Source organism: Oncorhynchus gorbuscha, linkage group LG03 (assembly GCF_021184085.1).
Source record: "Oncorhynchus gorbuscha isolate QuinsamMale2020 ecotype Even-year linkage group LG03, OgorEven_v1.0, whole genome shotgun sequence".
NCBI lineage: Eukaryota > Metazoa > Chordata > Actinopteri > Salmoniformes > Salmonidae > Oncorhynchus > Oncorhynchus gorbuscha.
The window spans coordinates 59,526,058-59,554,027 of NC_060175.1; positions in this window are offsets into that span (position 1 = coordinate 59,526,058).

Here is a 27,970-nt window from a genome sequence, read left to right on the forward strand (position 1 = left end):
TAATAATCTAACTGCACTGTCCAATTTACAGAAGCTATTACAGTGAACCAGGAGAGTGCACAGTTATGAACTATTAATATTCAAATTAGGCACATTTGGGCAATCTTGATCCAACATTTTGAATAGAAATGCAATGGTTCCTTGGATCAGTATGAAACTTTGCACATACACTGCCATCTAGTGGCCAAAATCGAAATTGCGCCTGGAATGGAATAACATATTATTGCCTTTCTCTTGCATTTCAAAGATGATGATACAAAAAAAATGTAAAAAACATTTGGTTTATTCTTTGTATTGTCTTATACCAGATCAAATGTGTTATATTCTCGGCAGGGTAGCCTAGTGGTTAGAGCGTTGGACTAGTAACCAGAAGGTTGCAAGTTCAAACCCCCGAGCTGACAAGGTACAAATCTGTCATTCTGAACAGGCAGTTAACCCACTGTTCCTAGGCTGTCATTGAAAATAACAATTTGTTCTTAACCTGTTAAGCCTAGCCCTGTTTACTGCCCCCTCTGGAGGAATTGGGTACCCATATAAAACAGGATACATTTTTGTCAAAAGTTGCTAATATATGCATATAAAAAATATTATCGAATAGAAAACACTCTAAAGCTTCTAAAACCGTTTAAATGTTGTCTCTATGTAAAGCAGAAGTCTCAGGGCATGCATTCTCCCAAAGTCTCTCTTGTCATGGAAAAAGTTGGCCCAACTTTGACGTCATCGTATACGCCTTCCCAAACAACTACCGCTCTGGGAACAGTCTGTACGTGTTCAGCGCGAAGCCTGCTTTCAATGGGGCTTCTCATTGTGAGAATCGCGTGCTCACGAGACGTTGAGCGTGCCGAAAGGTCTCGGTCACGCGAAAAAAAGTGTACGTTTATGCGCGCTCTGCTCCCGCTCTCTCTTTTCTTCAGGATCGATTAAAAGACGTGTGTGTTTCGCTTCGTCCTCACAATTGCTGTACACCTTTATAACATGTTAAAGCTTAATTATGAACATAGTTTGACAAGTTTACTCAACATATAATATATATTTTCGATGTTTTGGTGCGCATCCACTTGAATTTTGCCTACATTTCGACCGAAATGTGGCTATTTTGAGAACCGAAAGACGCAGACTTGAAAACTAAACACTGTTTTGGTAAGTATAATCCCTTCCAGGTCTTTTGATGGAAGAACAGCAAAGGTAAGGGAATATTTATGTGTTAATTTTGGGTTTCTGTCGACTCCAAGATAGAGGAGGCATAATGATACATTTGGAGCGCCGACTCCTAGTATAGCCTAGTGAACTCAACCTGTAACGTTAAAAATAAATGTAACACAGCGATTGCATTTAGAAGAAGTGTATCTTCCTATACATATGTAAAACATGCATATTTAGTCAAAGTTTATGATGTGTATTCCTTGTTAGCTGACGTTATCTGCCGGAGCTATTTCATTTCTCCTGACATTTTAGTAGCATTTTTTGAAGGATGCGTCATTGTAAACAGAGATTTATGGATATATATTGCAGATTATTGAAAAACAATGAATGTACTGTGTAACATGTTATATTACTGTCATCTGATGAAGATTTCAAAAGGTTAGTGAAATGATTTTTTTTTTAATCTTGCGTTTGTTGATTGCATATTTTTTCCTACTTGGCTATGCTAATGAGCTATGTCTGCGGTGGTGGTTTGACATAAATATGTGCTATGTTTTCACCGTAAAACATTTTAGAAATCTGACTTGTTGCCTGGATTCACAACGAGTGTAGCTTTAATTCAAAAAGTTGCGCCTTCTTCAAGAAGTTGCGCCTTCTTCACCACACTGTCTGTGTGGGTGCACCATTTCAATTTGTCTGTGATGTGTACGCCGAGGAACTTAAAACTTTCCACCTTCTCCACTACACCACTACGTCGCTACACAAACCGCACAAATAAAATATAAAACATTCATTACCTTTGACCATCTTCTTTGTTGGCACTCCTAGATGTCCCATAATCACTATTGGGTCTTTTTTCCGATTAAAGCGGTCCATATATAGCCTAGATATCGATCTATGAAGACTGTGATAAACTAAAAAAATAGCGTTTTATAACGTAACGTCATGTTTTTAAATTTAAAAAGTCGACGATAAACTTTCACAAAACACTTCGAAATACTTTTGTAATGCAACTTTAGGTATTAGTACACGTTAATAAGCGACCAAATTGATCACGAGGCGATGTATATTCTTTAGCTGTCTAGAAATAATGTCCGGGTAAATCTCAACCAAAATATCCGGTTGGAGAATTGAACAAATGGCTTGTCTCTTCTTCGTTTGATCAAGAAACAAAGCCTAGGCAAATGACAAGACTGTTGACATCGTGTGGAAGCTGTAGGTATTGCAACCTCAGCCCCATTTATTGTGGTTCACCTTTATCAATGGGTTGAAGTGGCAGATGGCTATATATTTCCATTTTCAGTGATCAGATTTTCCTGCGCTTTTCGATGAAACGCACGTTCTGTTATAGTCACAGCCGTGATTTAACCAGTTTTATAAACGTCTGAGTGTTTTCTATCCACACATACTAATCATATGCATATACTATATTCGTGGCATGAGCAGCAGGGCGCTGAAATGTTGCGCGATTTTTAACAGAATTTTCGAAAAAGTAGGGGGTAGGAGTATCAGGTTAACTGAGGTAACCTATGTACAAATAAACAATGGTGTGTGTAGTCAGTAATCAGTAGTGTAAGTGAGTGGTTGCGTGTATAGATGTGATAAGGAGGAGTGTTGAAAGATGCCAAGAAGCAAGCAACAAAAATGCAGCAACCGAAATCGAATAGTGTGTCTGCATGGAGTCTCCTCAATGAATGGGGGAAGAGGTGTATTTATCCCAGGTCACACCCGGGCCCAAGTGTGTCCCATTTCGCTCACGACCCTCCTGGCTCTGCCCACCGACATCCTAATATAGAAAACAAGAGCAAAGACAAAGAATACAGCATACAGGGTAGGAGGTTATTTTCCTGACACCACACTCTGAGGGCCCTCATCTCCTCCCTATAGGCCGTCTCATCATTGTTGGTAATCAAGCGCTACCACTGTAGTGTCGTCTGCAAACTTGATGATTGAGTTGGAGGCATGCATGTCCACACAGTCATGGGTGAACAGGGAGTACAGGAGAGGGCTGAGAACGCACCCTTGTGGGGCCCCAGTGTTGAGGATCAGCGGGGTGGAGATATAGTTTCCTAACTTCACCACCTGGAGGCGGCCCATCAGAAGTACAGGACCCAGTTGCACAGGGTGGGGACGAGACCCAGGGTCTCGAGCTTAGTGATGAGTTTGGAGGGTACTATGGTATTAAATACTGAGCTGTAGTCAATGAACAGCATTCTTACATATGTATTCCTCTTGTCCAGATGAGATAGGGCAGTGTGCAGTGTGATGGCGATTGCCCGTCAGGAAGTCCAGGACACAGTTGCACAAGGCGTGGTTCAGACCCAGGGCGACAAGCTTAATTATGAGCTTGGAGGGTGCTATGGTTTTGAATGCTGAGATATAGTCAAAGAACATTCTTACGTACTTTAGGTTATTCCTTTTGTCCAGATGAGATAGGGCCGTGTGCAGTGTGATGGCGAATGCATTGTCTGTGGACCTATTGGGGCGGTAACCAAATTGGAGTGGGTCTAGGATGCAAATGCTCTGAGGACGCGGCTAGGGATGCCGTGTGGGCCGGCAGCCTTGCGAGGGTTAACATGTTTAAATGTTCTACTCACGTTCGCCACGCAGAAGGAGAGCACACAGGCTTTGATAGTGACTTCCGGCGCCGACAGAGATGGCCTCCTCGCTTCGTTTTCCTAGGAAACTATGTAGTTTTTTGTGTTATTTCTTACATTAGTACCCCAGGTCATCTTAGGTTTCATTACATACAGTCGAGACGAACTACTGAATATAAGATCAGCGTCAACTCACCATCAGTACGACCAAGAATATGTTTTCCGCGACGCGGATCCTGTGTTCTGCCTTACAAACAGGACAACGGAATGGATCGCATGCAGCGACCCAAAAAAATGACTCCGTAAAAGAGGGAAACGAGGCGGTCTTCACATCGTGCACCACTCCCTAGCATTCTTCTCGCCAATGTCCAGTCTCTTGACAACAAGGTTGATGAAATCCGAGCAAGGGTAGCATTCCAGAGGGACATCAGAGACTGTAACGTTCTTTGCTTCACGGAAACATGGCTCACTGGAGAGACGCTATCGGAGGCGGTGCAGCCAGTGGGTTTCTCCACGCATCGCGCCGACAGAAACAAACATCTTTCTGGTAAGAAGAGGGGCGGGGGCGTATGCCTTATGGCTAACGAGACGTGGTGTGATCAAAGAAACATACACAAACTCAAATCCTTCTGTTCACCTGATTTAGAATTCCTCACAATCAAATGTCGACCGCATTATCTACCAAGAGAATTCTCTTCGATTATAATCACAGCCGTATATATTCCCCCCCCAAGCAGACACATCGATGGCTCTGAACGAACTTTATTTGACTCTTTGCAAACTGGAATCCATACATCCTGAGGCTGCATTCATTGTAGCTGGGGATTTTAACAAGGGTAATCGGAAAACAAGACTCCCTAAATTGTATCAGCATATCGATTGCGCAACCAGGGTGGGAAAAACCTTGGATCATTGTTACTCTAACTTCCGCGACGCATATAAGTGTCATGTTTGTCATTTATTATCATGTCTTGTCCCTGTGCTCCCCATGCTATTCGTTTCCCTCTGCTGGTCTTATTTGGTTCTTTCCCTCCTTCTATCCCTCTCTCTCCCCCCTCCCTCTCTCACTCTCTCGCTCTCTCTTCTCTCTATCGTTCCGTTCCTGCTCCCAGCTGTTCCTATTCCCCTAATCATCATTTAGTCTTCCCACACCTGTTCCCGATCCTTTCCCCTGATTAGAGTCCCTATTTATTCCTTTGTGATCCGTTCCTGTCCCGTCGGTTCCTTGTTTTGTATTCACCATGCTGTGATTGTGTTTCGCCCTGTCCTGTCGTGTTTTTTGCCTTCATCAGATGCTGCGTGTGAGCAGGTGGCTCTATCAACTACGGCCTGCGCCTACCCGAAGCGACCTGCAGTCTGTGGCCGCTTCTCTAGTTATTCCCCTCTACAGACTAGAGGATTTTTGTTATTCCCTGTTTGGATTTAAATAAACTCTGTTTCTGTTAAGTCGCTTTTGGGTCCTCTTTCACCTGCATGACAATAAGGCCCTGCCCCGCCCTCCTTTCAGAAAAGCTGACCACGACTCCATTTTGTTGATCCCTGCCTACAGACAGAAACTAAAACGGGAGGCTCCCACGCTGAGGTCTGTCCAACGCTGGTCCGACCAAGCTGATTCCACACTCCCCAGACTGCTTCCATCACGTGGACTGGGATATTGCGAATACGCTGATTTTGTGTGCGAGTTCATAAGAACGTGCATTGAAGATGTTGTTCCCATAGAAACTGAAAGCGCGAACCACTGCTTTTAATCAGGGCAAGGTGACTGGTAACATGACCGAATACAAACAGTGCAGCTATTCCCTCCTCAAGGCTATCAAACAAGCTAAGCATCAGTATAGAGACAAAGTAGAATCTCAATTCAACGGCTCAGACACAAGAGGTATGTGGCAGGGTCTACAGTCAATCACAGACTACAAGAAGAAAACCAGCCCAGTCACGGACCAGGATGTCTTGCTCCCAGGCAGACTAAATAACTTTTTGCCCGCTTTGAGGACAATACAGTGCCACTGACGCGGCCTGCAACGAAAACATGCAGACACTCCTTCACTGCAGCCGAGGTGAGTAAAACATTTAAAAGTGTTAACCCTCGCAAGGCTGCAGGCCCAGACGGCATCCCCAGCCGCGCCCTCAGAGCATGCGCAGACCAGCTGGCCGGTGTGTTTACGGACATATTCAATCAATCCCTATACCTGTCTGCTGTTCCCACATGCTTCAATGTTCCCAAGAATGTTCCCAAGAAAGCTAAGGTAACTGAGCTAAACGGCTACCGCCCCGTAGCACTCACTTCTGTCATCATGAAGTGCTTTGAGATACTAGTCAAGGACCATATCACCTCCACCCTACCTCACACCCTAGACCCACTCCAATTTGCTTACCGCCCAAATAGGTCCACAGACGATGTAATCACAACCACACTGCACACTGCCCTAACCCATCTGGACAAGAGGAATACCTATGTGAGAATGCTGTTCATCGACTACAGCTCGGCATTCAACACCATAGTACCCTCCAAGCTCGTCATCAAGACCCTGGGTCTCGACCCCGCCCTGTGCAACTGGGTACTGGACTTCCTGACGGGCCGCCCCCAGGTGGTGAGGGTAGGCAACAACATCTCCACCCCGCTGATCCTCAACACTGGGGCCCCACAAGGGTACGTTCTGAGCCATCTCCTGTACTCCCTGTTCACCCATGACTGCGTGGCCACGCACGCCTCCAACTCAATCATCAAGTTTGCGGACGACACAACAGTGGTAGGCTTGATTACCAACAACGATGAGACGGCCTACAGGGAGGAGGTGAGGGCCCTCGGAGTGTGGTCTCAGGAAAATAACCTCACACTCAACATCAACAAAACTAAGGAGATGATTGTGGACTTCAGGAAACAGCAGAGGGAACACCCCCCTATCCACATCGATGGAACAGTAGTGGAGAGGGTATTAAGTTTTAAGTTCCTCGGCATACACATCACAGACAAACTGAATTGGTCCACTCACACAGACAGCATCGTGAAGAAGGCGCAGCAGCGCCTCTTCAACCTCAGGAGGCTGAAGAAATTCGGCTTGTCACCAAAAGCACTCACAAACTTCTACAGATGCACAATCGAGAGCATCCTGGCGGGCTGTATCACCGCCTGGTACGGCAACTGCTCCGCCCACAACCGCAAGGCTCTCCAGAGGGTAGTGAGGTCTGCACAACGCATCACCGGGGGCAAACTACCTGCCCTCCAGGACACTTACACCACCCGATGTTACAGGAAGGCCATAAAGATCATCAAGGACAACAACCACCCGAGCCACTGCCTGTTCACCCCGCTATCATCCAGAAGGCGAGGTCAGTACAGGTGCATCAAAGCTGGGACCGAGAGACTGAAAAACAGCTTCTATCTCAAGGCCATCAGACTGTTAAACAGCCACCACTAACATTGAGTGGCTGCTGCCAACACACTGACACTGACTCAACTCCAGCCACTTTAATAATGGGAATAGATGGCAAATGATGTAAAATATATCACTAGCCACTTTAAACAATGCTACCTAATATAATGTTTACATACCCTACATTATTCATCTCATATGCATACGTATATACTGTACTCTCAATCATCTACTGCATCCTTATGTAATACATGTATCACTAGCCACTTTAACTATGCCACTTTGCTTACATACTCATCTCATATGTATATACTGTACTCAATACCATCTACTGTATCTTGCCTATGCTGCTCTGTACCATCACTCATTCATATATCTTTATGTACATATTCTTTATCCCCTTACACTGTGTATAAGACAGTAGTTTTGGAATTGTTAGTTAGATTACTTGTTGGTTATTACTGCATTGTCGGAACTAGAAGCACAAGCATTTCGCTACACTCGCATTAACATCTGCTAACCATGTGTATGTGACAATTAACATTTGATTTGATTTGATTTGGGCCGTGTCAGTGGCACTGTATTGTCCTCAAAGTGAGCAAAGAAGTTGTTTAATTTGTCTGGGAGCAAGACATCGATGTCCGCAACGGGGCTGGTTTTCTTTTAATCCGTGATTGACTGTAGACCCTGCCACATACATATCGTGTTTGAGCCGTTGAATTGTGACTCTACTTTGTCTCTATACTGAAGCTTTGCTTGTGAAGCTGGTGGAGAGAATGCCAAGAGTGTGCACAGCTGTCATCAAGGCAAAGGGTGGCTACTTTGAAGAATTTGTTTAACACTTTTTTGGTTACTACATGATTCCATATGTGTCATTTCATGGTTTTGATGTCATCACTATTATTTTGTAATGTAGAAAATAGTTTTAAAAAATAAAGAAAAACCCTTGAATGAGTAGGTGTGTCCAAACTTTTGATTGGTACTATACGCTTGATTGTACATTTTAGAACAGAACAGAACATACATTTGTCGACGCATGGACTGTACAAGGTGTTGAAAGCTTTCCACATGGATGCTGGCCCAGTTTGACTCCAATCCTTCCCACAGTTGTGTCCAGTTGGCTGGATGTCCTTTGGGTGGTGGATCATTCTTGATACACAAGGGAACTGTTGAGCATGAAAAATTCCGCTTGCAGATCTTGACACACTCAAACCGGTGTGCCTGGCACCTACTACCATAACCTGTCCAAAGGCATTTACATTTTTTGCCTTGCAAAAATTTGATTAACAAGACACAATAAGTTGCATGGAGTCTCTCTGTTTGCAATAACAGTGTTTAACATTATTTTTGAATGACTACCCCATCTCTGTACCCCACACATACAATTAAGAGCAGGGAGGTTTTCCAATGCCTCGCAAAGAAGGAAAACTATTGGTAGATGCGCACAAATAAAAAAAGCAGACAACGAATATTTGGGCATGGTGAAGTTATTAATTACACTTTGGATGGTCTATAAATAAACCCAGTCTCTACAAAGATCACTGAGTACCACTATTCATATTTTCAAGCGGTGGTGGTGGCTGCATCATGTTATGGGTGTGCTCGTCATCGGCAAGGACTAGGGAGTTTTTAATTTTGAAAATAACTGGAATAGAGCTAAGCACAGGCAACATCCTAGAGGAACACCTGGTTCGGTCAGCTTTCCAACAGACACTGGGGGATTAATTCACCTTTCAACAGGACAATAACCTAAAACAAAAGGCCAAATATACACTGGAGTTATTTACCAAGACGACATTGAAATGTTCCTGAGTGGCCTAGTTACAGTTCTGACCTAAATCGACTTCAAAATCTATGGCAAGACTTAAATGGCTGTCTAGCAATGGTCATCAACCAACTTGAAAGAACTATTTAAAGAATAATGTGAAAATATTGTACAATCAAGGTGTGCAAAACTCTTAGAGATGTACCCAGAAAGAATCACAGCTGTAATTACTGGCAGGTGATTCTAACATGTATTGACTCAGGGGGTTGAACCATTTTTTCAGTGTGTGTATTTTTGTGAGAGTGAGTGTGTGTAAGTGCATAGATGTGTGTGTGCATAGATATGTGAAAATCAGTCATCAGACAATGATTTAGAAGGCTCTCTTTATCTTTCTCCTTGCCCGACTCTCTTCGGTCAGCTCCCCCTCGCCCACCAGCCTGGTCTCAGAACAAAACGTATTATATTTGACAAGAATCTGTGTGACTCCTTTAAGTTTGATATGTTACTTTACGTTATATTGACTAGACGTAACATATTAAACGTAAATCCGGTACACAAAAATGTGTATGATATGTTAAGTTTGGTATGGATAGTTGAATGATACGGCGAAATTTTGATTTCACGCTTAAATAGACCACAGATTGTTGGTGGGACCTACCCATACCCAAAAGTAATTACTTTTCATGAGATGGCCATAAACAATAAATGGTAATGTTGCATAGTCTGGAACTCACCTTTTTCTTAAAAATAGATATAAATTGCTGAGGTGTACTGCCTTTTGAGGACACAATCTCAAGTGATAGTACAAATAAAATATATAACAAATTTGAAAAATCATTTGTGATTTTTTTCTATTCAACAAAAGTGGGGCAATATGGCATGAAATGACTGAAATGTTCCTAAATATAGTAACAAGAAAATTATAATTATTATCAAAATATTTCTTATAACTGTAAAATAAATATGGTCATACTTAGTGACAGTACATTAATGGCCCTATTTCATATAACTGTTGACAGAGAATTTTCTCATAAACATCCACTGAGCGGTGCCGAGACACCATTCAAATGTGTGCAGACTCCGTTTAACTTCAGCTTTTGTCAGTCTGAGACCAAGAGAAAGTTGTCTTTCAATTCTATTAAATTATTTATTATTGCCTCACATAGAGAGCTCTAAATTAAGTTGAGCATGTCACAGTGAGATGAAACCACAATGTCTGGACTTGTTAAACTGTCACCGTTCATTTGCAGACTCCCTATACAAAATGTTGAGTCCGAAACCTGACACTTCAAGTAAGCTCCTCTTAGAAATTGGAAACAGAGAGCAGACAAATATTATCCCAGTTTAATATCCTACGTGTGTATCAATTCCTACATCATTTAAAAATAAAACGCCATCATGTTTTGGTCATGCCGAAAAAAGCACATGGTTAGCTAGTTGTGGAATTGTTAGGTTAGATTAATCTTTGGTTATTACTGCACTGTCGGAACTAGAAGCACAAGTATTTCGCTACCCTCGCATTAACATCTGCTAACCATGTGTATGTGACAGATAACATTTGATTTGATTTAGTTGACTACCGCAGGTTCTACTTTTTCATAGCCTATATAGCCTATGGATCAGATAAAACATATATTTTATTGTCACACACACTGGATAAGTGCAGTGAAATGTGTTGTTTTAGAGAGTCAGCCATAGAAGTATGGTGACCTTGGACCAAATTAGGGTTAAGTGCTTTGCCCAACTGCACATCGACAGATTTTTTAAACCCTTGGCGGCTCGGTTATTCGAACCACCCAAACAGGCTGAAATTCCAGCTCCAGGGTGACAATATTTTTTCCATGACATTTGTATTTATTTCCAAAATTCAAATTGTAAACTTAAGTTTACAACAATACAATTTGGTCTGCAATGTTGATAATCCAATAACAAGGTGTGAAGAGCAGTCTGCCATAGGAATAAATAATGAATTCGACAGTATTTTAAATAAATCTATTAAGGACAACTGCGGAGTGTGTGAACGACTGCGGAGTGTGTGAACACACAGTCATCTGGAACAGCTGAGGCTCTCATGCATGTTTCAGTGTTACTTGCCTCAAATCGAGCATATAAGTTATTTAGTTCGTCTGGTAGGCTCGTGTCACTGGGCAGCTCTCGGCTGTGCTGCCCTTTGTGGTCCTTATCACATTAGCTGCCATGCTGGCTGGCTCATTCCTTGGGCAAGAAGGCTATTCAATTTCACCATTTTTAAAAATCCATATTTCTACTGCAGGCTGCTGATGAGCTGGTTGCTGGCCAGCTGGTCCTGGGGCTAGCTCATGACGGGCTGGTCCTGGGGCTGGCTGAGGGCTGGCACGAGCCTACTCATCCAAGATGGTGTAGCAGTCAGAGGAGTCAGAGGACTCCTGTCTTCAATCTTGTTTTGTCCTTTCTTTTATATATTTTTTCCTCGCATATATTCTTCGTATATATATTATTGTTTTTTAAAATATATTTTTCTTAACCTCAACATACTCTCCTGCAATCCGCCTCACCCAATGTGGTATGGATCTGCTATTTTCTTTACTTCAAATCCGGAACCTCCAACAGCAGTTAGCCAGCTAACTAGCTACTAGCTAGTTGTCAGATAGCCACTGCTTGCGGTCATCAGCTAACCTTAGCCCGGACAACTCTTGCAAGTCTGCACAGCCCAGAGCTCTGGAAAACCAGAGCATATCGGACTTATTTTTCTCCATATCTCCGGATTCCTACCGCAAGTTCTGAATCTTTCACCTGGATCATCACAGCTAACTAGCTGCTATCCGAGTAGCCACTCCTGGCTAACATCTCTGTCCCAAAGCAAGCACCAATTAGCCTGGAGCTAGTCTATGCTAGGCCCATCTCCCTGATAGCTGAAGAGGTCCATCAGCCACTCCTTGAGCTACAATACCTATTTTGCTAATTGGCCTGGACCCCTTTTACTGCAGATGCGGAGCCCCGCCGATCCATCACGGCTGGACTACTGACGTAATATGCCCGAGTAGGTTTATCAACTGGCTCCTCCGTCGCATCGTCCTCTGAATGCCCATCTGCTAGCCTGCTAGCCTGCTAGCTGCGGCCCGCTAGCTGTCTAGAGCATATTGGACTGTTAGCTGAGGAGGCCCATCGGCCAATTTCTTGGACCACTATACCTATTTTGCCAATTACTACACCCTGCTGATTCATCACGACTGGTCTGCCGATGTAATCCACACAAGGGGGCTACAACAGACTTCTTCTGTCGCGACGTCCCTCTAAGGCCCTTCTGCTAGCTTGCTAGCCCCGGCTCGCTAGCTGTCTAAATCTCGCTAGCTGCCTCCAGCCCGCCTAGCTACTCCCTGGACCCCTGTGATCACTCGGCTACGCATGTCTCTCCCTAATGTCAATATTCCTTGTCCATTGCTGTTTTGGTTAGTGATTATTGCCTTATTTCACTGTAGAGCCTCTAGCCCTGCTCAATACTCCTTAGCTAACCCTTTAGTTCCACCTCCCACACATGCGGTGACCTCACCTAGTTTAAATTATGTTTCTAGAGACAATATCTCTCTCATAGTCACTCAATGCATAGGTTTGCCTCCACTGTATTCACATCCTACCATACCTTTGTCTGTACATTATGCCTTGAATCTATTCTACCAAACCCAGAAACCTACTCCTTTTACTCTCTGTTCCAAATGTACTAGACGACCAGTTCTTCTTCTTTAGACGTACCCTTATCCTACTCCTCCTCTGTTCCTCTGGTGATGTAGAGGCCCTGCAGTGCCTAGGTCCACTCCCATTACACAGGCACTCTCATTTGTTGACTTCTGTAACCGTAAAAGCCTTGGTTTCATGCATGTTAACATTAGAAGTCTCCTCCCTAATTTTGTTTTATTCACTGCTTTAGCACACTCTGCCAACCCGGAGGACCTAGCCATGTCTGAATCCTGGCTTAGCAAGACCACCAAAAACCCTGAAACATCCTTAACTATAACATTTTTCGACAAGATATAACTGCCAAAGGGGTCGAAGTTGCAATATACTGCAGAGATAGCCTGCAGAATCCTGTCTTACTATCCAGGTCTGTGCCCAAACAATTTGAGCTTCTACTTTTAAAAATCCACCTTTCCAGAAACAATTCTCTCACTGTTGCCATTTGCTATAGACCACCTTCTGCCCCCAGCTGTGCCCTGAACACCATATATGAATTGATTGTCGTAAACTGGGACATGCTTAACACCCCGGCCATCCTACAATCTAAGCTTGATGCCCTCAATCTCACACAAATTATCAATGAACCTACCAGGTACAACCCCAAATCCGTTAACACAGGCAACCTCATAGATATCATCCAAACCAACCTGCCCTCCAAATACACATCTGCTGTCTTCAACCAGGATCTCAGCGAACACTGCCTCTTTACCTGCATCCGTAATGGATCTGCGGTCAAACGACCACCCCTCATCACTGTCAAACGCTCTCTAAAACACTTCAGTGAGCAGGCCTTTCTAATCAACCTGGCCCGGGTATCCTGGAAGGATATTGACCTCATTCCGTCAGTAGAGGATGCCTGGTTATTCTTTAAAAGTGCTTTCCTCACCATCTTCAATAAGCATGCCCCATTCATAAAATGAAGAACCTCGAACAAATGTAGCTCTTGGTTCACTCCAGACCTGACTGCCCTTAACCAGCACAAAAACATCCTGTGGCGTACTGCATTAGCAATGAATAGCCCCGCGATATGCAACTTTTCAGGGAAGTTAGGAACCAATTTACACAGGCAGTTAGGAAAGCAAAGGCTAGCTTTTTCAAACAGAAATGTGCATCCTGTAGCACAAACTCCAAAAAGTTATGGGACACTGTAAAGTCCATGGAGAATAAGGGCACCTCCTTCCTGCTGCCCGCTGCACTGAGGCTAGGAAACACTGTCACCACCGATAAATCATGGATAATTGAGAATTTCCATAAGCACTACTCTACGGCTGGTCATGTTTTCTACCCTGTCTACCCCAACAGCCCTGCACCCTCCACAGCAACTTGCCCAAGCCTCCCCATTTCTCCTTCACCCAAATCCAGATAGCTGATGTTCTGAGCTGGTCATGGGTGCACCTCAGCTACGCTCAAGATCCTAAATGATATTATAACCGCCATCGATAAGAGGCAATACTGTGCAGCTGTATTCATCGACCTGGCCAAGGTTTTCGACTCTGTCAATCACCACATTGTTATTGGCAGACTCAACTTCCTTCGTTTGTCAAATGACCGCCTCACCTGGTTCACCAACTACTTCTCAAACAGGGTTCAGTGTGTCAAAACGGAGGGTCTGTTGTCCGGACCTCTGGCAGTCTCTATGGGAATGACACAGGGTTCAATTCTCGGGCCGACTCTCTTCTCTGTATACATCAATGATGTCGCTCTTGCTGCTGGTGATTCTCTGATCGACCTTTTCGCAGACAACACCATTCTGTATACTTCTGGCCCTTCTTTGGACATTGTGTTAACTAACCTCCAGACGAACTTCAGTGCCATACAACTCTCCTTCCGTGGCCTCCAACTGCTCTTAAATGCAAGTAAAACTAAATACATGCTCTTCAACCGATCGCTCTTCAACAGTTTTGACTTAGAATATGTGTACAACTACAAATACCTAGGTGTCTGGTAAGACCGCAAACTCTCCTTCCAGACTCACATTAAGCATCTCCAATCCAAAATTAAATCTAGAATCGGCTTCCTACAACAAAGCATCCTTCACTCATGCTGCCAAACATACCCTCATAAAAGCAGCACCCACCTATAGCACGCGCTCCAGCAGGTATATTTCACTGGTCACCCCCAAAGCCAATTCCTCCTTTGGCTGCCTTTCCTTCCAGTTCTCTTCTGCCAATGACTGGAACGAACTGAAAAATCACTGAAGCTCGAGACTCATATCTTCCTCACTAACCAGCTGTCAGAGCAGCTCACAGATCACTGCACCTGTACATAGCCCATCTGTAAATAGCCCATCCAACTATCTCATCCGCATACTGTTATTTATTTATTTTATATTGATCCTTTGCACACCAGTATCTCTACTTGCACATTCATCTTCTGCACATCTATCACTCCAGTGTTTAATTGCTATATTGTAATTATTTTGCCACTATGGCCTATTTATTGCCTTTACCTCCCTTATCCTACCTCATTTGCACATACTTTATATATACTTTTTTTATTGTATTGTTGACTGTATGTTTGTGTATTCCATGTGTAACTCTGTGTTGTTGTTTGTGATGCTCTGCTTTACTTTATCTTGGCCAAGTCACAGTTGTAAATGAGAACTTCTCAACTCGCATACCTGGTTAAATAAAGGTGAAATAACATATTTTTTAAATCTCATCCTCTTCTTCCAACTCACTGTAAAACTCTGGATTGACAGAGACACGATCCTCATATTCAGAAAATACTTTATCTTCCAAAGTCGTAGACGCTCCTTCCAGACTAGCTTCTCTCTCTGCAAAAAATATTTCTAAAGCCCTCTGAGCAGTGATCATTTTTGCCATACTGATTGACTGTGGTAAGGAGCCACACATGCTAAGCTATTTATTGGTTGTGTCCCTCCCCCAGTTTGAACCTGCCCGGGGTAGAGTGTGGGAAGAGTTTTTTTTTATACAATGTATCGAAATAATGTATTGAAATAATCGATTGTAATAACATTGTGCAGGCTCCCGCAAGACATTGTGTAGTTTCACACAATACAAAGGGTAAAGAGTGTGAGAAAAGGGGGAGACAGGCAGGGAGGGAGACAGACAGGTTCATGGTGCTATGTCGAAACAGCAGGCCCAGGGAGGAGGAAGACAGAGGGAAGGCACACAGCAAACCTTTCTGCTTCATTTTTTTTTCACCTACACACACACTTTTCCACACTTGTGTTACCCTCTTGTCCAGTGGACCCGAACATCACATATGTCAAATAAATGTGTACAGCGTGCACTCAATGAAAATGTGTTCTTTTACATGTTCTTCACAGAAAGTGTGCCAAGGCCAATGAGTCTCAGGTTGAAAAAATAATTAATTATATAATTTTTATTTTAGTAAACATTGAAAATGGGTCCCACAGACCCGAACACCACACACTGGGTAAACGGAGCGAAACAGGGATAAACAGTCCTGAATTTGTCCAATACAAACTCTCCTTTGCAACTGTTGGACTAATGATTACACCCTAGATCAGCTAGATGCAGGCAAGAGTGTGCCAGGCAGTATTGAATTTGTCACTGTCTCACACCTTGATTACTCAAAATTCTCTAACCTGTGTGCCTATGTTGCAAACTTTCATTCATAGGCTAGGTTGTAGTAACCTTATGATGGGTATAGGGGAAATTGTTGTATCGTGTAGTAGACTAAACCTATTGCTGTTACATTGAGCTGGGTGAATGGAATATGAATGACAGTCATCCAATGTGCTGTAAAAGAAATAAGGCCATGTTCATTAAAAAATGATCATCCTCACTTGGGGCTCCCAAGTGGCACTGCATCTCAGTGCAAGAGGCGTCACTGCAGTCCCTGGTTCAAATCCAGGCTGCATCACTTCTGGCTGTGATTGGGAGTCCCATTGGGTGGCGCACAATTGGCCCAGCGGCCGTCATTGTAAATAATAATTTGTTCTTATTAACTGACTTGCCTGGTTACAGTCTTAAACGCCACTGATATATAATATATACAGTATAAGGTTTTAATGTCACATGCGCAAGTACAGTGTAATGTATGCAGTATATATAATTTAACAAAACATATGAGCTGAAATAAAAGATCCCAGAAATGTTACATATGCAGAAAAACATTATTTCTCTCAAATGTTGTGCACAAATTTGTTTACATCCCTGTTAGTGAGCATTTATCCTTTGCCAAGAAAGTCCATCCACCTGACAGGTGTGGCATATCAAGAAGCTGATTAACCAGAATGATCACGCGTGATAAAGGGCATTTCTGTCTGTAATAAAGCCCTTTTGTGGGAAAAAAATATATTCTGATTGGCTGGACATGGCTATGCCCATGCACAGTCATGTGAAATCCATAAATTAGGGCCTAATGGATTTACAGTTAAAGTTGGAAGTTTACATACACTTAGGTTGGAGTCATTAAAACTAGTTTTTCAACCACTCCACAATTGTCTTGTTAACAAACTATAGTTTTGGCAAGTTGGTTAGGACATCTACTTTGTGCATGACACAAGTCATTTTTCCAACAATTGTTTACAGACAGATTATTTCACTTTTAATTCACTGTATCACAATTCCAGTGAGTCAGAGGTTTACATACACTGAGTTGACTGTGCCTTTAAACAGCTTGGAAAATTCCAGAAAACTATGTCATGGCTTTAGAAGCTTCCGATAGGCTATTTGACATCATTTGAGTCATTTGGAGGTGTACCTGTGGATATATTTCAAGGCAAACTCAGTGCCTCTTTGCTTGACATCATGGGAAAATCAAAAGAAATCAACCAAGACCTCAGAAAAAACATTGTAGACCTCCACAAGTCTGGTTCATCCTTGGGAGCAATTTCCAAATGCCTGAAGATACCACTTGCATCTGTACAAACAATAGTATGCAAGTATAAACACCATAGGACCACGCAGCCGTCATACCGCTCAGGAAGGAGACGCGTTCTGTCTCCTAGAGATGGACGTACTTTGGTGTGAAAAGGGCAAATCAATCAATCCCAGAACAACAGCAAAGGACCATGTGAAGATGCTGGAGGAAACAGGTACAAAAGTATCTATAGCCACAGTAAAACGAGTCCTATATCGACATGACCTGAAAGGCCGCTCAGCAAGAAAGAAGCCACTGCTCCAAAACCGCTATAAAAAAAAGCCTGACTACGGTTTGCAGCTGCACATGGGGACAAAGATGTACTTTTTGGAGAAATGTCCTCTGGTCTGATGAAACTGTTTGGCCATAATGACCATCATTATGTTTGGAGGTAAAGGGGGCGGCTTGCAAGTCAAAGAACACCATCCCAACTGTGAAGCACGGGGGTGGCAGCATCATGTTGTGGGGACGCTTTGCTGCAGGAGGGACTGGTGCACGTCACAATATAGATGGCATCATGAGGTAGTAAAATTATGTGGATATATTGAAACATCATCTCAAGACATTAGTCAAGAAGTTGAAGCTTGGTCGCAAATGGCTCTTCCAAATGGACAATGACCTCAAGCATACTTCATAAAGTTGTGGCAAAATGGCTTATAAGGACAACAAAGTCAAGGTATTGGAGTGGCCATTACAAAGCCCTTTCCTCAACCCTATAGAACATTTGTGGGGAGAACTGAAAAAGCGTGTGCGAACAAGGAGGCCTACAAACCTGACTCAGTTACACCAGCTCTGTCAGGAGGAATGGGTCACAATTCACCCAACTTATTGTGGGAAGCTTGTGACAGGCTACCTGAAACATTTGACCCTGTAACTGCTCTCACCGGGCAAATGCGGGGCGCTGGCACAGAGCGCACCGGCCTGTGAATGCGCACTGGAGACACGGTGCTCATCACCACATAACATGGTACCTATCACCGCATAACACGATGCCTGACTGGTCACACGCTCCCCACGTTTTAAGCACGGGGAGTTGGCTCAGGTCTAAACCCTGACTCCGTCAATCTCCCCGTGTGCCCTCCCCAAAAAAACGTTTTGGAGCTGCCTCTCGGGCTTCCGTTGTTGACCTAACTCCTCTTATTGTCGCCTTTCCACTCTCGCTGCCTCCATCTGCTCCCTTGGACGGTGATACTCTCCGGCCTGCGTCCAGGGTCCTTCTCCATTCAGGATGTCCTCCCACGTCCACTCCTCCTGGCCACGCTGCTTGGTCCGTTTTTGGTCCACGACGCCAGGACAGCGGAGTCAATCACCACCTTCCGGAGACACCTGAAACCCCACCTCTTTATGGAATACCTAGGATAGGATAAGTAATCCCTCTCACCCCCCCCCCCCCCCCTTAAGATTTAGATGCACTATTGTAAAGTGACTGTTCCACTGGATGTCATAAGGTGAATGCACCAATTTGTAAGTCGCTCTGGATAAGAGCGTCTGCTAAATGACTTAAATGTAAATGTAAATGGTGGGATCCACTGTAACGGCTCTCGTTGGTGGTAGGAAGAGTAGACCAAAGCGCAGCGTGGAAAGTGTTCATGATTATTTTATTCAAAAAACACTCAAACAAATACAAAAGTGCACTGTTCTGTCAGGCTAAGACACTAAACAGAAAACAAGATCCCACAACCTAATGGTGGGAAAAAGGTCTGCCTATGTATGATCCCCAATCAGAGACAACGATAGACAGCTGCCTCTGATAGGAACCACACTGGCCGAAAAACAAAGAAACAGAAAACATAGACTTTCCCCACCCGAGTCAAACCCTGACCTAACCAAACATAGAGAATAATAAGGATCTCTAAGGTCAGGGCGTGACAGACCCAAGTTAAACAATTTAAAGGCAACTCTACCAAATACTAATTGAGTGTATGCAATCTTCTTGTCATGCAGGTGAAGGAGGACCCAAACGCGACTTAACAGAAACAGAGTTTATTAATGTTCAAAACCGAATAACTGAAATCCTCTAGATTAGTAGAGGGGAAAACAACTGGAGAAGCGGCCACAGACTGCACGGGTAGGCGCAGGCCGTAGTCAACTGAGACACCTGCTCACACGCAGCGTCTGAAGAAGGCACAAAACACGACAGGACAGGGTGATACACAATCACGGCAAAAAAACACGACAGGACAGGGCGAAACGCAATCACAGCATGGAATACAAAACAAGGAACCGATGGAACAGGAACGGATAACAAAGGAATAAATAGGGAGTCTAATCAGGGAAAGGATCGGGAACAGGTGTGGGAAGGCTAAATGATGATTAGGGGAATAGGAACAGCTGGGAGCAGGAACGGAACGACAGAGAGAAGAGAGAGCGAGAGAGTGAAAGGGGGAGGGGGAGAGAGAGGGATAGAACCAAACAAGACCAGCAGAGGGAAACGAATAGCATGGGGAGCACAGGGACAAGACATGACAATAAATGACAAACATGACAGTACCCCCACTCACCGAGCGCCTCCTGGCGCACTCGAGGAGGAATCCTGGCGGCAACGGAGGAAATCATCGATGAGCGAACGGTCCAGCACGTCCCGAGACGGAACCCAACTCCTCTCCTCAGGACCGTAACCCTCCCAATCCACTAGGTATTGGTGACCCCGTCCCGAGAACGCATGTCCATAATTTTATGTACCTTGTAAATAGGTGCGCTCTCGACAAGGACGGGAGGGGGAGGGAAGACGAACGGGGGTGCGAAGAAAGGGCTTAACACAGGAGACATGGAAGACAGGATGGACGCGACGAAGATGTCGCGGAAGAAGCAGTCGCACAGCGACAGGATTGACGACCTGGGAGACACGGAACGGACCAATGAACCGCGGAGTCAACTTACGAGAAGCTGTCGTAAGAGGAAGGTTGCGAGTGGAAAGCCACACTCTCTGGCCGCAACAATACCTTGACTCTTAATCCTGCGTTTATTGGCGGCTCTCACCGTCTGTGCCCTGTAACGGCAAAGTGCAGACCTCACCCTCCTCCAGGTGCGCTCACAACGTTGGACAAACGCTTGAGCGGAGGGAACGCTGGACTCGGCAAGCTGGGATGAGAACAGAGGAGGCTGGTAACCCAGACTACTCTGAAACGGAGATAACCCGGTAGCAGACGAAGGAAGCGAATTGTGAGCGTATTCTGCCCAGGGGAGCTGTTCTGCCCAAGACGCAGGGTTCCTGAAAGAAAGGCTGCGTAGTATGCGACCAATCGTCTGATTGGCCCTCTCTGCTTGACCGTTAGACTGGGGATGAAACCCGGAAGAGAGACTGACGGACGCACCAATCAGACGACAGAACTCCCTCCAAAACTGTGACGTGAATTGCGGACCTCTGTCTGAAACGGCGTCTAACGGGAGGCCATGAATTCTGAATACATTCTCAATAATGATTTGTGCCGTCTCCTTAGCGGAAGGAAGTTTAGCGAGGGGAATGAAATGTGCCGCCTTAGAGAACCTATCGACAACCGTCAGAATCACAGTCTTCCCCGCAGACAAAGGCAGACCGGTAATGAAGTCTAAGGCAATGTGAGACCATGGTCGAGAAGGAATGGGGAGCGGTCTGAGACGACCGGCAGGAGGAGAGTTACCCGACTTAGTCTGCGCGCAGTCCGAACAGGCAGCCACGAAACGGCGCGTGTCACGCTCCTGAGTCGGCCACCAAAAGCGCTGGCGAATAGACGCAAGAGTGCCTCGAACACCGGGATGACCCGCTAACTTGGCAGAGTGAGCCCACTGAAGAACAGCCAGACGAGTGGAAACAGGAACGAAAAGGAGGTTACTAGGACAAGCGCGCGGCGACGCAGTGTGCGTGAGTGCTTGCTTAACCTGTCTTTCAATTCCCCAGACTGTTAACCCGACAACACGCCCATAAGGAAGAATCCCCTCGGGATCAGTAGAAGCCACAGAAGAACTAAACAGACGGGATAAGGCATCAGGCTTGGTGTTCTTGCTACCCGGACGGTAAGAAATCACAAACTCGAAACGAGCGAAAAACAACGCCCAACGAGCTTGACGGGCATTAAGTCGTTTGGCAGAACGGATGTACTCAAGGTTCTTATGGTCTGTCCAAACGACAAAGGAACGGTCGCCCCCTCCAACCACTGTCGCCATTCGCCTAGGGCTAGCGGATGGCGAGCAGTTCACGGTTACCCACATCATAGTTGCGCTCAGATGGCGACAGGCGATGAGAAAAATAAGCGCAAGGATGAACCTTATCGTCAGACTGGGAGCGCTGGGATAGAATGGCTCCCACGCCTACCTCTGAAGCGTCAACCTCGACAATGAATTGTCTAGTGACGTCAGGAGTAACGAGGATAGGAGCGGACGTAAAACGTTCTTTTAGAAGATCAAAAGCTCCCTGGGCGGAACCGGACCACTTAAAACACGTCTTGACAGAAGTAAGAGCTGTGAGAGGGGCAGCAACTTGACCGAAATTACGAATGAAACGCCGATAGAAATTAGCGAAACCTAAGAAGCGCTGCAACTCGACACGTGACCTTGGAACGGGCCAATCACTGACAGCTTGGACCTTAGCGGAATCCATCTGAATGCCTTCAGCGGAAATAACGGAACCGAGAAAAGTAACGGAGGAGACATGAAAAGAGCACTTCTCAGCCTTTACGTAGAGACAATTCTCTAAAAGGCGCTGTAGAACACGTCGAACGTGCTGAACATGAATCTCGAGTGACGGAGAAAAAATCAGGATATCGTCAAGATAGACAAAAACAAAAATGTTCAGCATGTCTCTCAGAACATCATTAACTAATGCCTGAAAAACAGCTGGCGCATTGGCGAGACCGAACGGCAGAACCCGGTACTCAAAATGCCCTAACGGAGTATTAAACGCCGTTTTCCACTCGTCCCCTCTCTGATGCGCACGAGATGGTAAGCGTTACGAAGGTCCAACTTAGTAAAGCACCTGGCTCCCTGCAGAATCTCGAAGGCTGATGACATAAGGGGAAGCGGATAACGATTCTTAACCGTTATGTCATTCAGCCCTCGATAATCCACGCAGGGGCGCAGAGTACCGTCCTTCTTCTTAACAAAAAAGAACCCCGCCCCGGCCGGAGAGGAAGAAGGCACTATGGTACCGGCGTCAAGAGACACAGACAAATAATCCTCGAGAGCCTTACGTTCGGGAGCCGACAGAGAGTATAGTCTACCTCGAGGAGGAGTGGTCCCCGGAAGGAGATCAATACTACAATCATACGACCGGTGAGGAGGAAGGGAGTTGGCTCGGGACCGACTGAAGACCGTGCGCAGATCATGATATTCCTCCGGCACTCCTGTCAAATCGCCAGGTTCCTCCTGAGAAGTAGGGACAGAAGAAATGGGAGGGATGGCAGACATTAAACACTTCACATGACAAGAAACGTTCCAGGATAGGATAGAATTACTAGACCAATTAATAGAAGGATTATGACTTACAAGCCAGGGGTGACCCAAAACAACAGGTGTAAACGGTGAACGGAAAATCAAAAAAGACATAGTCTCACTGTGGTTACCAGATACTGTGAGAGTTAAAGGTAGTGTCTCAAATTTGATACTGGGAAGATGACTACCATCTAAGGCAAACATGGGCGTAGGCCTGTCTAACGGTCTGAAAGGAATGTTATGTTTCCGAGCCCATGCTTCGTCCATGAAACAACCCTCAGCCCCAGAGTCAATCAAAGCACTGCATGTAGCACCCGAACCGGTCCAGCGTAGATGGACCGACATAGTAGTACAAGATCTAGATGAAGGGACCTGAGTAGTAGCGCTCACCAGTAGCCCTCCGCTTACTGATGGGCTCTGGCCTCTTACTGGACATGAAATAACAAAATGTCCAGCAACTCCGCAATAGAGGCACAGGCGGTTGGTGATCCTCTGTTCCCTCTCCTTATTCGAGATGCGAATCCCTCCCAGCTGCATGGGCTCAGTCTCAAAGCCAGAGGGAGATGGTTGCGATGCGGAGCAGGGAAACACCGTTGATGCGAGCTCTCTTCCACGAGCCCGGTGACGAAGATCTACCCGTCGTTCTATGCGGATGGCGAGAGCAATCAAGGAGTCCACATCTGAAGGAACCTCCCGGGAGAGAATCTCATCCTTAACCACTGCGTGGAGTCCCTCCAGAAAACGAGCGAGCAGCGCCGGCTCGTTCCACTCACTAGAGGCAGCAAGAGTGCGAAACTCAATGGAATAATCCGTTATGGACCGTTCACCTTGGCATAAGGAAGCCAGGGCCCTAGAAGCCTCCTCACCAAAAACTGAACGGTCAAAAACCCGAATCATCTCCTCCTTAAAGTTCTGGAATCTGTTAGAGCAATCAGCCCTTGCCTCCCAGATAGCTGTGCCCCATTCTCGAGCCCGGCCAGTAAGGAGTGAAATGACGAAAGCAACCCGAGCTCTCTCTCTAGAGTATGTGTGGGGTTGGAGAGAGAACACAATCTCACACTGCGTGAGAAAGGAGCGGCACTCAGTGGGCTGCCCGGAGTAGCAAGGTGGGTTATTAACCCTGGGTTCAGGAGGCTCGGCAGGCCAGGGAGTAACAGGTGGCACGAGACGTAGACTCTGGAACTGTCCAGAGAGGTCGGAAACCTGAGCGGCCAGGTTCTCCACGGCATGACGAGCAGCAGACAATTCCTGCTCGTGTCTGCCGAGCATGGCTCCTTGGATCTCGACGGCAGTGTAACGAGCGTCTGAAGTCGCTGGGTCCATTCTTTGATCGGTTCCTTCTGTCATGCAGGTGAAGGAGGACCCAAACGCGACTTAACAGAAACAGAGTTTATTAATGTTCAAAACCGAATAACTGAAATCCTCTAGATTAGTAGAGGGGAAAACAACTGGAGAAGCGGCCACAGACTGCAGGTCGCCGGGTAGGCGCAGGCCGTAGTCAACTGAGACACCTGCTCACACGCAGCGTCTGAAGAAGGCACAAAACACGACAGGACAGGGTGATACACAATCACGGCAAAAAAACACGACAGGACAGGGCGAAACGCAATCACAGCATGGAATACAAAACAAGGAACCGATGGAACAGGAACGGATAACAAAGGAATAAATAGGGAGTCTAATCAGGGGAAAGGATCGGGAACAGGTGTGGGAAGGCTAAATGATGATTAGGGGAATAGGAACAGCTGGGAGCAGGAACGGAACGACAGAGAGAAGAGAGAGCGAGAGAGTGAAAGGGGGAGGGGGAGAGAGAGGGATAGAACCAAACAAGACCAGCAGAGGGAAACGAATAGCATGGGGAGCACAGGGACAAGACATGACAATAAATGACAAACATGACACTTCTGACCCACTGGGAATGTGATGAAATAAATAAAAGCTGAAATAAATCATTCTCTCTACTATTTTTCTGACATTTCACATTCTTAAAATAAAGTGGTGATCTTAACTGACCTAAGACAGGGAATTTTAAGTAGGATTAAATGTCAGGAATTGTAAAAAAAAAAAAAAGATATAAAAAAAACAAGTTTAAATGTATTTGGCTAAGGTGTTTGTAAACTTCTGACTTCAACTGTGTATATATATATATATTTATATTTATATGTGTGTGTGTACTCTATCATTGGTGTGTGTCCATCATGGTACATATATGTGCAGACTTACATGTCTGTCTGCCTGCCTGTCTATTGCCTGCATGTGTGTGTGAGGTTATTAGGTTATTAAAGTCAGAGTAAAGCATTGAGTGGATGGGGTAGGATGTTCTAGGGCCCAGAGAGAGAGGTGAGAATAAGTATGAGAGCAGCAGAGCCAGTGGCTGACAGGTCCTGATGGAAGCAGATGGAAGCAGGTCTATCACCTTCCAGCTATCCCCATATGACTGTACAGACAGTATCACTGTGTCATGGATGTATCTGGTAGGCAATCAGGGCAGCAAAGTCAGGGAGGAGAAGCTGACCTGTTTGGGCCCTATGCATTATCTCATTTTGGGGTGGAATGCTTCACCACCAGAAAACTTTAATGTATATTGTTTGGAGATAGCTTACTGGGTCTAACTCAATGCCCCTCATTATCTTATGTTAACATCTCATGTTTATAAGTTATGAGAAACATTTTTTAAATGACAATAACTTACTTTTTGGGATGCTGTGTTCAATCTCCACATAAATGAGGCAGAGATCTGGGACTTAATTCTTTGCTATAACTGAGAGACTCCTCCTTACTCAGTTGGTATTGGTCCTCGACAGAGCATATGACTTTTCATTATATGAGAGAAGCAACCCCATCATGGCCCAGCTCAACCTCATTCTGCTTCACTGCTACAGATTGGTTCTGCAGTCGCTATTCTTTCTCACACTGACTTTATAGTGGAAGAAATACACGAGTTAATTTTCTTTCTACCTGTACCCGCTGTGCTCATGATGGAAACTTTGAACACCTTTAGAGATTAATGCACCCAGGTACCTCCCTAAAAACCTCCTACGCCAAAGAACATGACTCACACACACACACACAGAGAGTACTTTAAAGGAGTACTTTCCCACACACAATATTTTCAATCCATTTATTTTCATTTCAAATCACCACCACAAATTCGTTGAGTTGAAATGGTATAGTCTATACTATATAATCTATACTAAAAGTGGCAATGAATGGAGAACATCTTGTGGTTTGACTTTATGTACTTTCACTTCTTCAAGAGCTTTAAGAATGCTTATGCCCAAAAACATTTTTTTTTTCACAACACTGTGCCTCATCGCTGATTTGCTTTGGTGGAGGTCGGTTTCTCACGAGAGGAAGTTTAATCAGATCACTACACACAGAAAACGCACACAGGTGAGGTAGAGGAACACAATGAGGTTTTTCAGCAAGACATCAGCAAGGTAGACAGAGAGAGTGTGAGAGAGCGAGAGAGATGGGGGGAGAGAGAGAGAGAGAGAGAGGGGGTGAGAGAGAGAGAGAGAGAGAGAGAGAGGGGTGAGAGAGAGAGCGAGAGAGGGGGGGGGTGGAGAGAGAAAGAGAGAAAGACCAAAATCAAGATCGATCTTGACCGATAAGAGTATGTTTACATGCGCACTGATAATTCGCCATTAAACTGATTATGGCAGTAGGCCGAGTATGGAAATACTCATGTGAACACCTTACTCTGCTTATCATAATCGGCGTAAGGTCAAAATCGAAGTAAGCATACACCGATTAAAACACCTGGATTTCTGAGTAATCTTTCGCATTATAAGGACACGTAAACAGTTGAATCATTTGTTCCAGCGGTGTGTATTTGATCTGTGTATCTGCCCGCATCGGTAGCACAAGCCCCCCTGTTACGCACGAGTGAAGTACAAAAAAGCTGAACGTAGGAATCTTAGAAATAGTTTTAACATACAAACTTTCTATGTCCAAAAAAAGGTTTCACAAAATAACAAGGTCACCGTGGAAGAATGTTGATTTTATCAAAAGTCCGATCGGTAGTCTGATTTCAGATGTATCCATGTAAAAGCAGGACAGTTCAGGAAATAGTTCTTCTTGCAAAGCATGGAAATGTTTTAAACAAGCTATTATATTAATCTGACTATCCACAATAATCATATTATTGTGTGCATGTACAGTACATTTCAGAAAATATTCTGACTCGTTGACTTTTTCCACATTTTGTTACAAGATTGAACTCTTTGGCCTGAATGTCTGGAAGAAACCTGGCACCATCCCTACAGTGAAGCATGCTGCTGGCAGCATCATGCTGTGGGGATGTTTTTCAGTGGCAGGAACTGGGACACTAGTCAGAATTGAGGGAAAGATGAATGGAACATAGTACAGAGAAATCCTTGATGAAAACCTGCTCCAGAGCACTCAGGACCTCAGACTGGGACCAAGGTCCACCTTCCAACAGGACAACGAACCTAAGCACGCTGCCAAGACAATGCAGGAGTGGCTTCCAGACAAGTCTCTGAATGTCCTTGAGTGGCCCAGCTAGAGCCCGGACTTGAACCCGATTGAACATCTCTGGAGAGACCTGAAAACTCCCCAAATACAGGTGTGCCAAGCTTGTAGCGTCACACCCAAGAAGACTCAAGGCTATGAGAGAGAGAGAGAGAGAGAGAGAGAGAGAGAGAGAGAGAGAGAGAGAGAGAGAGAGAGAGAGAGAGAGAGAGAGAGAGAGAGAGAGAGAGAGAGAGAGAGAGAGAGAGAGAGAGAGAGAGAGAGAGAGAGATTTGAAATCAGAGAGAACTAGCAACGGGCTATGAGCGAATGCAAAAACCCCCGTTTCTTCTCCTGATATTGTCATCCATAAATCTTCCAGTTCTCTCCCAGTCTCATCATCCCTGAGTGGCGTGTAGGGGCCCTACCCCTGTCCCTCCATCTGGCTGCGGTCTGTCTTCACTGGGCAATGCAGGGCCAGCTGGTAGGGGGATGTCATCAGGACTCCATGGCACACTGTGCAGGGACCCAGCCTGTCACCTTCTGCCATTGATCAACAATAACAGAGTGGGGACGCGCTAAACTAGACACCTCTGTGCAGTATTTATACACAGGGATGACCGGACACACAGACGCCGGGCCTCACA